The sequence below is a fragment of the Miscanthus floridulus genome, chromosome 9 (assembly GCF_019320115.1).
Source record: "Miscanthus floridulus cultivar M001 chromosome 9, ASM1932011v1, whole genome shotgun sequence".
Taxonomy (NCBI): Eukaryota; Viridiplantae; Streptophyta; class Magnoliopsida; order Poales; family Poaceae; genus Miscanthus; species Miscanthus floridulus.
The window spans coordinates 133,898,819-133,911,253 of NC_089588.1; positions in this window are offsets into that span (position 1 = coordinate 133,898,819).

A 12,435-nucleotide genomic window follows, 5' to 3' on the forward strand; every position below is an offset into this window, starting at 1 on the left:
CAAGGCTTATTTTCTTTTTGACCTTTTAGAGTGCTTAATAATTTATAAAATTAAACCAAAAAAATTAGGCCGCCTAGGACTCGAACATGGGTCTCGGAGGCTATATTATGTGGTCTTAACCGTTGTGCCAGTCGACAGATTTCGAAAGAAAGGGAAAAGATATGCTACTTAACCCGTAACCGCTGCACCCCCATCACTATCAGGTCCATGCATGGCCCAGTAGTGATGTTGCCTCATCACTGTTGGTCTAGACCTTGCAACCTGCAATGATGAGCCATTGGGATAAAAACAAGATGTGGGGTGAAAATTTCCAAAGTCACTTCAACCCCACGCCAACCCCTCCCCCCGTGCTGCCGGAGCACCACCCCACACCGACAGGCACCCCCCCCCCCCCGCGCACCCATCCACCGCCCCCAGGGCCACTTTTCCCAGCCGCACACTCCTCTTCTTCAACGCTGACTCCCGTGCATCCCCTCGATGCATCCCCGTTAGTTCCGCGCCAGTGCCCGCGACACCATCCACCACCCCATGCCGGAGCACCACGCCGTCCGTGCCCTCGTTCCTCGTCCACGACGCCAGCCATGCCCCTCCTCCTCCATGCCTGCACTCCCACCATCGAGGCCTTCAGGAGCACTCAGATAGCTGCTTCCCCACCCACCACGGAGAGTGCATGGCTCACGACCCGCTATGTGTTTGATGAAATGCCCATTAGGTTAGCCGAGGCCAACCTAGGCTCTGCCTCCCCCCTTCCTTCTTGCATACGAGCTTCAATTGCATACGAGAGTAGATTATGGTGGAATGAATTGTGCGTGTTTTCATACCGTGGTGTGAATTAGAAGTAATAGTTTATTAAAATTTGTTGCTCGGTTAACCTGCAACGAAATTCGGGTACAACAGTTAAATCAAAGCCGCTTGGTATAATATAGAAGGTGTAAAATTGCAGTACATGTATTAATTTGCAGCAGCGTGTGTTATCTCGTGATGGTTTTGTTAATGTTGTATCCTAGTTGGTGTCATTAGCAGACTGGATAAGAACTGGTTTTGTACCTTTTTTGTGACTTGGGTGACCACTTGCAATGAGTTAGTTTTCTGTGTAGCTTCCCCAACTAGGTTCCATCTCATTTTTGGAATTGCTGCATCATTTTGGTGTTTGTATTTGATGCTAAGTTTCTGTTCTCTTTATTTTTGCAAGTATTGTTGCCATATGGTGCTATGTGTGATAACCTTTACCCATACTATGGGCTATAACTGATACTTGCTACTTTTTCATGCTAAAATCATGAAGAACAATTTAATTTGTTAGATGCTGCAAGTACCTCCTCTCATAATGTAGCTTGCTCCATGCCTCTTTATCTAGATAATATTTGTTCATTAGCTGTATGTGAACTTAATATTCTGATACATCATGTTTGAATGACAACCTAATTTACTTAAATGTATAGGCAACCATGGCATGGTATGTAGTGCATGTTGGTCATGTGCCTGGGATTTATCGAACCTCGGAAGATTGCTATGCTCAAGTCAATCGCTACCCTGGTAATTTACACAAAAAATACAACACAGAAGCTAAAGCTTTGAGGGCCCACTATAGTCATCCGGTCTACCATGCAAACCATGGGCAATCAGCCTACTATGGTCCAATGAATGCAAACCATGGCCATCTGCCAGCATTGGAGATTGAAGAGAAGCGACCCGCCGGAGATGTGAAGATTAGGAGAATTGCTCCTTGGTCTTGGAAAGATGTCATGCTTTTATTTATGGCTATGGTCATTACTTTTCTTATTTAGAAGTTGATGTAGACTTAGTTTTGTAGAACAGTAGGTGGACTTTGTTGTATGTGGTCAATCAAGCAATGAATTTGTTCTAGGTGAACATATGCTATTATTAGACTTTGTTGTATGTGGACTTATTATTAGACTTTGTATTAAACATATTATATGTATATAATATGAACATATGCTATTAGTAGTTGTCCGTAGCCAAAACTAACCACGATCGTGTCACAGCCATTGACCAAATATAAGACTTCCTGTTGGTAGCAGGAAGGCCAGATCCAAGTGAGGCATATCAAAGCTTCCTATTGGTAGGAATGCACACTGGCACATCATTGAGTTCGATGAGTTCGGGGATCCACTCCCACTGCCTATAGCTTTGACCAAATATAAGACTATCCTTGGGTTACTTGTAAGGGACTTCATCCCGATTAGGTACAAGAAGTGGATTGGGAAAGATAATGACCCATGGAGGGTCCTGAAAGTGAGAAGAATTACATATGGGATATCAAGATCCTAGAGTATTTCACTTTCCCAACGGAGTATGACAAGGAGGTAGTCAAGAAAAAAGCAAAAGAAATCATGGGGACATGCTTCAAGAATTTCAAGGGGACATTGTACAAGCATTTTGTCCTCCAAAATAAAGAGCCAGATTTTGATGGTGGACAGTTTAACAAGTAGGACTTCTGGCAAGATTTCAATGAATACAGGTTATCCGAGGAGTACTTAGAACTAAGCAGGAAGAATAAGGAGAACTCACACAAAGCGACGAATCCTCATCATCTCGGCTCTCGTGGCTATGCCAAAAAGATGCCAGAATTTGAAGTAGAACTTGAAAAGATGGATTGCCTTACTGAGGAAGGCATTGAGGTTTAGACCGCCCATTGGGAGCCAAGATCGGTAATATACTGTATGGGGAGGAATGTATGCCACGCCGAGGACAGGAGCTTTAGCTCCACAAATCCACCCATGAGAGAACTCATTCAGAGGATCTCTCAGGTCACTGAGGAGGTGAGGCAAGGGACTCGCACTTCTAATAGGGAGAAAGATGTGCTTACCCAAGCACTCGAAACCAAGGAGCACCCTAGTCGCACTAGAGGAACCGATGTTGTTCCTTGGAAACTAGCATTCCTCGAAGAATCTCACACTTACCGGAGCTGCTCGAGGGTTAGAGTGGAATAGGAGGTAGAGTGTTTGAGGCGACTAAAAGAGATGGAAGACAGAATGGATGCACGGATTGAGGCGACTATTGAATCATGAGTACATCAAATTTTGCTGTCCAAAGGGTCAGGAGTACCACAAAACCCTACTCCTACTATCTTTAGCCCACAGTTGAGGGGTCGCAGCAGCTGCAAATCGACCCAGCTCAATGAAAAAGATGCGAATGTGCAGGTAGACGGCATCACTGAACACGTCAATGTCAAGTTGTATATCCATTAGGAATGGATAAAGGACAAGGTGGTGCTCAGCCAGGCCTGGCCTGCGGGAGACGGGACCATTAATGGCCGCCCAATTCCACAGGGGTATGCTCGCGTCACCATTGATAGAATACTTGATAAGAAGTATAATAAGATACACATTGAGTACCCCGCAGTGGAAGACATGCCAAAACTTGGTTATAACAAGTGCTCTCAAGTGGCCTGATGCAAGCGTTTTATTAAGCTTGACCACCAATTGTCCTCTAACGATGAGGATGACTGCGAGTCTTCGTCCACCCACGATGATCACTCACCATCTCCCAACAGAGATCACTCCCCTCCTCATCCCTTGCCATCACCCCTGAGAAGACAGAGGTCTCCTTCTATTCCTCCTCGTCTGACTCAATCTTCATCAGCCCCGACAAAACAGAAGAGTCCTCCTCCTCCATCTTCATCAGCCCCGGGAAAATAGAATTCTCGTTGTCATCATCCTCCTCCTCCTCCACCTCAGCCCAAAACAAGATCAAAGGCATCCTCGCAGTCGTAGAAAAGGTCCTTAGATTCGGTCGCTAATGCTCCAAAAGTGGACCAACAAAAAAACAAAAGGTCGTTCAGTGGCAGCGTTACAAACTTGATGAAAGAAAAATTTACAGCACACATCTCGAAAAAAAATTATGTTAGTTTCTTTAATCTCTGTGCCTCACTGCCTCAGTGTTTGTTGAAGTTCGAATTTGAAAGGCAAACACAGAATAAGTACGCTACAATAAGAGCCAAAGAAATACACAATGAAGATGTAAGGAAGATACAGAAGTACGTCGAAGACAACCCCGAATTAACCATGGAATAGGTCGCGAACATCTATTATGATGTATAAGGGACGGGAACACCGGCAATGAAGTACGAAAGGGGCAATCTTTTGATTTCCGATGACGAGTATACAAATTTGACAACATATATGCGCCATTTGCATGAATATTACAAGGCTCAAGCAACAGAGGCAGAGGACTTTGGTTTTGAGGTTATTATTCATTCGCCACATGCTTTTCATTATCCTGAAGAAGAGAAGTTTGATGTCGAGTGGGAGTGCTCGTTCCAGCTATACCAGAAACGCTATCTTGATTCACAAATATTGACACTGTGGACTATGTAAGTACCCTACACGCATGATATTACAATTAACTACTCTCTTGAGACACAAATTGTTAGCTTTTGAGCACCTCCCATCATTTTATGTAGGTGTATAGTAAAATTTTGCATACTAAAAAGCAAATGGGATAACATAGGCTTCTTGGACCCCGGGTGAGTCAATGAGAAGACATGTTTAGGCCTCCATGGATGTGACGTGAAAGACCTGAAAGAGAGATTGATTGCTGTTTTCAATGAATTCAAGATGAAGAACAAAACTCATATACTTCTAGCCTACAACTGCGAGTATGTGTTCTCGGCTTTTAATTTTATGCTTCTTTTTTCATTAAGATTATTCGATAATTAGGATTCTGTGATTGCAGCAAACATTTCATCTTCATTTGTGTCAATCTTGCTAAAAATCTGATTGAGTTGTGGGACTTGAAGAAAAAACAATTTCATCATCTGGATGCACTAGTGGTAGTGCTGAATTAGTAAGCGATCCTAATAACATATTATTTTCTAATCACACATATCGCTTTCTAATGTTTCTCCTTTTAATGTTGCACAGTGTCTAAAGAAGACATGTTGGTGGGACGTAGGTCCCATTCAAGGTTGTCGAAATGGAGGGGAAGTACCTAAAACAACGGGCGGGAAGCGATGAATGCGGGTTTTATGTAATGTTGGCAATGCTTGACTACATCGGCGAGAAATTGGAAGAAGCAGATAAGTTGGTGTGTATAATCCCTATTTCATTTGTCTGTTAATAATTCAACAAAATGATTTACTGATTCCTCTTTGGATATCATCTTTTTTGAACGACAGCGCAAGAAATATAACCACGAAAGATTGTTAGACATGGAGATCGTCGCACTGCAATCGGAGCTGGCAAAATTCATCTTAGCCGAGGTATTGAAAAAAGATGGAGTATTTTCCATTGCACAATCCGTGAAGTTCAAGGACCAGTATGGCCCAGAGCGGCTCACTAGATTATTGTAAGAAGTCCGAGAAGCATGCTTCATCTTATCGAATAATTTCTTTTTTAATTTGAGGGATCGAGATCTTGATAAGAATATTTGAACTGTAACCGTAACATTTGTAATGTTTAATATTGATGGACCTATCGTCTACGCAGCGTATATAAAGCGATCCATAAAAAAATATAAATTAAAATAAATTATAAAATAATAAAATGCGAACGGGCCACCACTGCCGGTTAGCAACAAACTGGTAGTGATGACCAAGATCGCACTGCCGGCTTGAGCCACAAACCGGCAGCGTTGGCTTAACCATCATTGCCAGGTCTTGTCCCAAACCGGCAGTGCTGGTTACGGCAACACTGCCGGCTAAAGACACAAACTGATAGTGATGTTCGAGGTTACACTGCCGGGTGGTCTCATAAACCGACAGTGTTCGTGAAACTGAACTCTATCGGGTTGTGTAAAGGACTGACAGTGAAGTTGCAGAATACTGCCAGTTTGTAGGAACCGACAGTGATAGCTAACCCTCATCACTGCCGCTATGGCTGTGCCGGTTCAAAATCTGACAATGATGGGGTGTTTCGAAACGGCAGTATTGTCCTGATATGGGGTAGTGTTACAGCTAATGTCATGTGACCAGTTCAATCACTACCGTGATAGTCCCTCCACCATAAAATAGAAATGTAAGGCGTGAGTTAACATACACTACTACACAAACTTTAATGGAGGCGGGCGTTTTTGATTTTCCGCGGCGGGCAAAGCTGTCCGCCGCGGCCTAGAGGCCACGGTAAATCGTGGCTTAACCGCGGCGGGCGGCTTTGCCCGCCGCGGTTAACCTATTTACCACGGCGGGCGGTGTAACGTGCCCGCCGCGGTAAATATACTTTTACCACGGCGGTCACGTTGAACCGCCCGCCGCGGTAAATTATTTTACCGCGGCGGACACGGTACACCGCCCGCCGCGGTTATGTTCGTTAGCCGTGGCGGGCATTATTATTTGCCCGCCTCGGTAAATTATTTCCTGAATTAAAAAAAATACAGCAGCATATAATTAAATTCAAATTCAAATTCAAATTCAAATTCAAATCACATCCAGATTTCACAGATTAAACTTAAAAAGTATGCAGGCATTACACATGAGATAATATACATATATATATATATACATTCACTTAGTCGTTCTTGTCATCGTTAATTCATTACATTTACATATTAAAGTCGTTATACATGCCCTAAGGAGTAATCTTGCGGACGCATCATCATGGGTCATTTCCTCAGCCTCTCGTACTCTGGTAAAATCGCTAGCTGGCTATTCTCATTGAAGAACGTGCTCCCTTCAAGCACGCATTTGTCTAAGACAAACTTACATATGTCCGCCTTTGTCTGCTTGAAGGAGTGTTGGGTGCTCTACACGTCTCTCCACCAGTTCAATCCATTCTTGAGCACCCTCCAACTGCTGCTGTACTGCTTGCACTCCCTCAGGTACTCACAGACGTAGAAGCCACAGGTTTGTGATCCTACCGGTTGTTTGGCACACTGCATGATCGATACACAAGCATTAGAATACAGGCATTAGAACGCTTATGAACAGAAAGCACAATTAAACCTTTCAAATACTTACCGGAAAGTTGCGTCTGATTTTGATGCGGTTCTTATGCTTAGCCTTAAAATTCTCTGTTCTTCGATCATAGCATTCAGGATCCTTCACGTACTCCTTATAAGCGCTATACGAAATGTACTAGTATTAGGCAGGGCATTAGAACGCATATGAGAAGACAGTTCAGTCACTTACACTCTGAGGCAATCTTCAAAGGCCTTGTACCCTTTTAAGTTTGGCATTCTCAACGAATCAAATACGCAGGCCCTGCCATCCTGAGGATAGATGATAAATGCAACCCAGTGACCCTCGAGGCCTTGGCTGCGCCATTGAAACAAAATACAGGTTACAATGAGAAATAATAATACTAGCTAGCTACCCACTTATCTCTACAGGCATGTCTTTGACTTACCCAAAGTGGTAGGCAGCTATGATACACCCATTTCTCCTGATCTTCTTCATTGCTCCTAGTATGTACCTTGAAATGTTCAACTTCTCATTGCCCATCAGTTTCTTCCTGTGCGCCTCTCTCTGTCGCTTGGTCAAGTCTTTCATGGTTGGATGATTGTCATCTAGGTGGTAACCAATGATGACTCTTTGAGCAATATGCATTGGAGATAGATAGATAACATCAAGTTTTAGTTCCTTGGATATATAGGCCATCAACCTGCAAGGACAAGCCATCGTGGCATATATAAGTAGTCTTGACCGATTCAAAGGCAGGTGATATGTGAAACTCGCAATTCATCACTTACATAGAGAACAAGGTGACTTGGGCGATGTCAAGGTCTTGTTCCCGTAGTAGTCTGTACATGTCGTGGAAGTCCACGGGGAGTTCTACATCGTTGCCAGGCAAGTGGAAGTACTCCGCCACAACCTTGACTAGAAAACCATGTAGGCCAGCTTTTGCCGCTTCCATGTACCAGAGATGAAACCTCCTTGTCTCCCACCTTTCCTCGTCGACGAGCTGGGCCTTGGTTATCATGAACTTCCCATGCTCGTAATGGCCGGGGCAGTCATCCGATTCAGGAAATAGATGGAAAGGTGATCTCGGCCTGGGATAGAAATGTTAGTACCATATTATGGCAAAGAAAAGTTATTAGCAAATTATGCTCGCCGCTACCATACCTTTCGAACTCAAGTGAGTATGTGAGATGCCCTTGGTCACCTTTAGTCTTCACCGGCGGTGGAGGACAGTGGCTTGTGCTCGCAATGGCAGCAGGTGGTGTCTTTGCCCCCGGTTCCTTCATGCCTCCCGGTCCTTTGCTTGTGCCCTTAGACAGACTATCGGGAGATGGAGGTGGACTTGTTGTTGGAGGAGGAGAACGAGGGTGAGGGCTTGTGCCTCGGGGTGACTTCCTTCCCTTGTCATCCCCGCCATTGCCTTCGTCATCGCCGTCGCCTTGATCCGGATCATCAGGGGGACAAGATCCGGCAACGGATGGTTGTGATGCTGGTGTCGCCATCGGCATAGAAGTCGGCGTCGAGAGAATGATCTCTATGTCGTCCTTGTTCCACAGGACTTCGGAACCAATGGCAGCTCCAAGGATCGTTACCCCTTGTGCAGTTGGATATTCCATTTCAAATTCTTCGTATTGGGTCGCATACCATGTAAGTATCATGGCAGCATAGTTGGCAGGGATCTGGTCTTGGTTGAAATCTTTGATATCTTCTTTGGGGTGCATGTAACCCTCACCCATGGTCTATACTAACATAATGTATTAGAATTCAAAATCGAATACAAATATAAAAATAAATATAATATCAATGATATCCCACCATATCCGATATATTTGCATCCCTAACAAGTAATAGGGACATTCGCACCAACACTCAACAACCACCTATCTATAAGCGCTGAGTGATAAAAAGAACCCTTGGCTTTTTATTAATTGACTTTTGTAGCACACTTAAGAATCTTATCCTCTTTTATAGAGTATGCATATAGAGTATCTGGGATTGTTACATATAGAGTCTCTAGGATACATTATTATATATATGTCTCTGGGATACGTATAGAGTCCACTACATTATTACATATATATATGTCTCTAGGATACATAAATCATTTTGGTGCAGGTGCTTTCACCGTCCTCTTCTCACCATCGGGGCGGGCCCACGGCATCATCCTGGACTTGTTGAATCGGTCCTCGACGGCCTTGATCTTCTTTGGATGATCGGTAAAAAGCTCGAGCTCTGCGTAGTTGTTGTATTGTTCGGGACTCTGCACCCCATCAGCTCCCACAATCCGCTGCTTTCCGGACACAACCACATGCCTTTTTGGGTCCTCTGCATATATATAGTAGGCCACTTGTGCAACATTGGTTGCTAGTACCCACGGGTCATCTTTGTAGCCGATACTTTTGAGGTCCACGGTGGTTAGCCCATAACTGTCCACTGCAACCGCATTCAGTTTGACCCACTGGCAATGGAAGACGGTTATGCGTAGGTTCTGGCCGTAGTCAAGTTCCCCTATTTCTTCAACTTGCCCATAGTATTGCCTCCTCTGGCCCGTGTACTCTTCTTCGCCCTCGTATCGAACACCGCAGTTCTATGCCGAGCTCTTCTTGTCCTTGTCTTTCATGTGGAACCTGTAGCCCTGGACGTTATACCCTTGCCACGTGGTGATTTGGCTGGATGGGCCTAACACAAGCCTCTTAATGGTCTCCGTATCTTCATCAGGGCATCCTTCAAGGGGTATGTGTTGCTCTTTGAGCCACTCTACGAAATTGCTCTTGTGATGGTTCTGGACCCATGCCTCCGTGCGTTGTCCATCATTAGCGGCGCGGATCTCTTCCAGGTTCTTTTCAATATATTTCTCCATGCTCACTAACTGATGAAGGATGCTGTAATGAGCTTCTTGCACCATTCGGTTTGCCACATAGGTGCGCACTTTTCAGCCTGTGCACCCCATTCCTGAGGTTTTGCCTTCGTGGTGATGGACAGGCAACCCAATCACCCTCCCATCTCTTATGTACCTCATACACCAGTTCACGGCCTCCTCCGTTGTGTATGCCTCGATCATAGAGCCCTCCGGGTAAGCGTGGTTATGGACGTATCTGTTGAGGGTGGACATGAACCGCTCGTACGTCCACATCTGGTGTAGGTACACGGGGCCTAGTTGATGGATCTGATCGACCATATGCATCATTAGGTGTGGCATAATATCAAAGTAAGATGGTGGAAAGCACATCTCGAGCAGGCAAAGGGTCTCCGCGATGAACTCCTTCAGGGCAGGCAGCTCAGCCTTATCAATGACCTTCTGAGTGATGCGATTAAAGAAGTATGACATCCGTGTGATGACCATCTTCACGTACTCTGGACGGATAGCCCTAATCGCAATTGGTAGGAACATCGTCAGCATGACGTGGCAGTCGTGTGAGTTGTAGCCGGTCATTATGAGGTCTTTCATGGAGACCAGGCTCTTGATGTTGGAAGAGAAACCAGTCGGCACCTTGATACCCCTAAGCAACTTAAGAAAAGCCGTCCTCTCGTCTTGCGTTAGGTTGTAGGCCGCACCCGGGATATCGACTTTACCGTTCTGAGGCGGTCCCGGGTGAAGGTCCGGCCTGATGCCCAGATTGACAAGATCCGTCCGTGACTTAATACCATCCTTTGTCTTGCCCTTGATGTCTAGCAGGACACCGATCGTGCTTTCGAAGACATTTTTCTCCAGGTGCATGTAGTCGATGGCATGGGGTGTATTCAGTGTTTTCCAATACGACAGGTACTTGAAGAAAATTGACTTCTTCTTGAAAGGAACGGCGGAGGGGACTTCCTCCGTCTGGTCCCGCTTTCGCTTCCTTGTCTGCTTGCTCCCCTCTTCAGGCGGCTTCTTCTTCTTTCCAAACTCCACCTGATCCATGTCCTTGACCATCTCATACACCTTTGTCCCCCAACTAGTCTATGTCGGTTGATCACGCTACGGCTCGTCCTGATTGTCAAAGTATTTGTTCATAATACTTCTTCTATACCTGTGATTTTTTGCGAGGAACCGTCTGTGCCTCATGTACACCATCTTATTGGATCCCTTAAGGTAAGTGTAGCAGGTCCCGTCGATGCAAATTACGCAGCCGGTCTTCCCTTTGATCTGCCCCGACAGTGAGAAGAGACCGGGGTAATCGGTGATGGTGACAAAGATGATTGCTTTTAGTGTGAACTTCTCCTTGCGGGATGCATCCACCATCTGGACCCCAACATCAAATAGTATCTTCATTTCCTCCATGAACGGCTCCAGGAACACATCTATATCGTTGCCGGGCTGCTTCGGTCCGGAGATAAGCACGGTCAGCATAAGGTACCTACGCTTCTGACATAGATGGGGAGGTAGGTTGTACATGGTGAGCACGATGGGCCAAGTGCTGTGCGAGCTGCTAAGCTCACCGAACGGGTTCATCCCGTCGGTACTTAGCGCGAACCTAACATGCCTGGGCTCCTTGCCAAACTCCGGGTAGGCCTCGTCGAAATCCTTCCACTGCTTGCCATCGGATGGGTGCTGTAGCTTGCCATCGTCGTTCAGGCGATCAGCAGATGCATGCCAGGACATGAGCTTGGCATCGTCTGGGTTCCCGAATATTGCACGCAGGCGATCGGTCACGGGCAGGTACCACACCGACAGTGCTGGACTTTTCCTGTGCGTGTAACCCTCTTCTTCATCGTCCTGCTGAGCCGAGATCTGTTTGGCCACACTACTCTTCTTTGCCCCCTTCTTGTTCCTCTTCCGACCACCCCGCAAGCCTCCCTCGTCTTCTGCATCCACGCGACAACCAGCATTTTTCTTGTACCGACTAAAGCCGCAGTGCGAACAACTCGTCAAATTCTCATACTCATTGCCCCGATACAGGATGCAGTGGTTAGGGCATGCATCAAACTTTCTAAGCTTCATCGCCACTGGCCGGATCAGCTTCTTGGCCCGATAAGTATTGGCGGGCACCTTGTTAGCCGTTGGGTACGTGGTAGCAAGGTAGCTTAACAACTCATTGAAGCTAGTGTCAGACCAACCATGACGAGCCTTCAACATCAACATATGGAGGTTAAAACGGAGCGCCGTGCAGTCCTTTGGACAATCGCCGCCGTCCTTATAGAGAGGATCAACTGCCGCCTGTTTCAACTCTCTGAAATTCTCCAACCACTTTGGGCAACCCAACACAACGTCGTCTTCATCGAAGTGTTTGACTAGATCTTCAACAAGCTACACATCCTCGGGTTAGCTCACAGTATCCTGACCATCACCACCGTCGCCGGCTTCGTCGGCCATGTCTTGCATTACATCATCCACCGTGATGTAATCACGACAACTGTTGTCACTGTCGGCTGGCGCAGCTGCTGCGGAAGGATCTTTATTCACCGGTGGTGCTGTCGTCGTCGGCGTCGAAGAGGTAACTCCAGATGCAGCGCCACTCGCACCAACTCTTTCGCCGTGAAATGTCCAGACTGTGTAGCCCTCGATGAAACCATACATGATCAAATGAGTTTGCACCTCGCTGTCTCGGTGGGCTTTCAGGTTCTTGCAACGAGAACATGGACATATGGTTGTCATCCGC